The sequence below is a fragment of the Carassius carassius genome, chromosome 9 (assembly GCF_963082965.1).
Source record: "Carassius carassius chromosome 9, fCarCar2.1, whole genome shotgun sequence".
NCBI classification, from domain to species: domain Eukaryota; kingdom Metazoa; phylum Chordata; class Actinopteri; order Cypriniformes; family Cyprinidae; genus Carassius; species Carassius carassius.
Window position 1 is genome coordinate 1,760,001 of NC_081763.1, and position 2,500 is coordinate 1,762,500.

The 2,500-nt window shown below is 38.7% G+C and overlaps 2 non-coding genes across 2 annotated transcripts; both read right to left on the reverse strand.

Moving 5' to 3' along the window:
* Positions 1-57: 57 nt before the first annotated feature.
* Positions 58-176, reverse strand: LOC132150475 (5S ribosomal RNA). Its single transcript, XR_009435706.1, has one exon. It is a non-coding gene; the product is annotated as a 5S ribosomal RNA (ribosomal RNA).
* Positions 177-2,186: 2,010 nt separating this feature from the next.
* LOC132150219 (5S ribosomal RNA) lies at positions 2,187-2,305 on the reverse strand. Its single transcript, XR_009435459.1, has one exon. It is a non-coding gene; the product is annotated as a 5S ribosomal RNA (ribosomal RNA).
* Positions 2,306-2,500: the final 195 nt, after the last annotated feature.

Genomic DNA, 2,500 nt, shown 5'->3' on the forward strand with positions numbered 1-2,500 from the left:
TAAAGATCAGCCACTATAACCGCCAGTGCTTTATATAAGTAGGGAAGGAAACCCAAACGCTTACAGCACCTGGTATTCCCAGGCGGTCTCCCATCCAAGTACTAACCAGGCCCAAACCTGCTTAGCTTCCGGGATCAGACGAAATCGGGCATAGCCAGGTTGGTATGGCCGTAAGCGAAGGAGGCTGAAAAGAGAGGGCTATTTAAAGATCAGCCACTATAATCGCCAGTGCATTATATAAGTAGGGAAGGAAACCCAAAAGCTTACAGCACCTGGTATTCCCAAAAGTACTAACCAGGCCTATTAGATAATTACTGAAAAAATCCAAAAGTACTAACCTGGCCCAAACCTGCTTACATTCTGAGATCGGGCATTGACTCTTTTTTGTTTTTTTGCAAGATTATTGGACAATTAGTGAAAGCTTCCAAAAGTACTAACCAGGCCTATTAGATAATTACTGGAAAAATCCAAAAGTACTAACCTGGCCCAAACCTGCTTACATTCTGAGATCGGGCATTGACTTTTTTTTTTTTGCAAGATTATTGGACAATTAGTGAAAATTTCCTAAAGTACTAACCAGGCCTATTAGATAATTACTGAAAAAATCCAAAAGTACTAACCTGGCCCAAACCTGCTTACATTCTGAGATCGGGCATTGACTTTTTTTTTTTTTTTTTTTGCAAGATTATTGGACAATTAGTGAAAATTTCCAGATGTACTAACCAGCCCTATTAGATAATTACTGAAAAAATCCAAAAGTACTAACCTGGCCCAAACCTACTCACATTCTGAGATCGGGCATTGACTTTTTTTTTTTTTTTTTTGCAAGATTATTGGACAATTAGTGAAAATTTCCAAAAGTACTAACCAGGTCTATTAGATAATTACTGAAAAAATCCAAAAGTACTAACCTGGCCCAAACCTGCTTAGATTTGGAGATCAGTTGAGATTGGGCATAGCCAGGATGGTATGGCCATAAGCGAAGGAGGCTGCAAAGAGAGGGCTATTTAAAGATCAGCCACTATGTTACGACCCCTCTAAGATTTGTCTAGGAGCAAGAGGAGTAACACTAAAGAAAATATAGCAAAAATTGTAAGAATGATCGGAGGCGGCAAGAAACCATGCAAAAGACAAGAACTGCCAATGAAAAAAATGATTTATTGTACAAAAAGGAAAAAAGACCATTAAACTATAAAGTAGATTTACAAAAGGATTAATTATTAAAGCCACAACCAATATATACAAACTTACAAAAATAAATAAATAAATAAAAAAGAAAAATGACCACGAGGAGAAAAAAAACTACTAAACAAATCAACCCGAAAGAAAGGGGACTCTAGTGATGCCAAAAGAAAGAAACAAAACAAAACCAATCCTACCTGGTTTAACCCTCTAACCTAACTAAAGGAAAGAAAAGAAAACAATCAAATTTTCAGCGCCAAGCGCCGTATACTTCCCTCCTCTCGACTAACAAAACAAAACATACAGTGGGTGGCGTTCACCTCTTACCTGGGGTTTCTATACACGGAGTTACCTAAATGTTGCACAATGGAAGTCGTACGACATCTTCCCTATCCTCCTTCCTCTTGGTAAAGAGTAAACATCAGAGAGCGTAAGCTCAGCAAAGATCAAAACCCAACGCCATCCAAGTGAAAGAAAATAAACGAACCAAAATAGTAAATCAACATTATGACCAAAACAACAGAGGTTGGCATAAACAAATGACAGACAAAGCGAGGCAAAACAAAACGAAACAAACCGAGTAACAATGACAGCAAAAAATCAAAACAACAGAGTGAAAATTTAGTGAAAATTTGTGAAAATTTCCTAAAGTACTAACCAGGCCTATTAGATAATTATTGAAAAAATCCAAAAGTACTAACCTGGCCCAAACCTGCTTACATTCTGAGATCGGGCATTGACTCTTTTTTTTTTTTTTTTTTTTGCAAGATTATTGGACAATTAGTGAAAATTTCCAAAAGTACTAACCAGGCCTATTAGATAATTACTGAAAAAATCCAAAAGTACTAACCTGGCCCAAACCTGCTCAGATTTGGAGATCAGTTGAGATCGGGCATAGCCAGGATGGTATGGCCATAAGCGAAGGAGGCTGCAAAGAGAGGTCTATTTAAAGATCAGCCACTATAATCGCCAGTGCTTTATATAAGTAGGGAAGGAAACCCAAAAGCTTACAGCACCTGGTATTCCGAGGCAGTCTCCCATCCAAGTACTAACCAGGCCCAAACCTGCTTAGCTTCCGAGATCAGACGAGATCGGGCATAGCCAGGTTGGTATGGCCGTAAGCGAAGGAGGCTGCAAAGAGAGGGCTATTTAAAGATCAGCCACTATAATCGCCAGTGCATTATATAAGTAGGGAAGGAAACCCAAAAGCTTACAGCACCTGGTATTCCCAAAAGTACTCACCAGGCCTATTAGATAATTACTGAAAAAATCCAAAAGTACTAACCTGGCCCAAACCTGCTCAGATTTGGAGATCAGT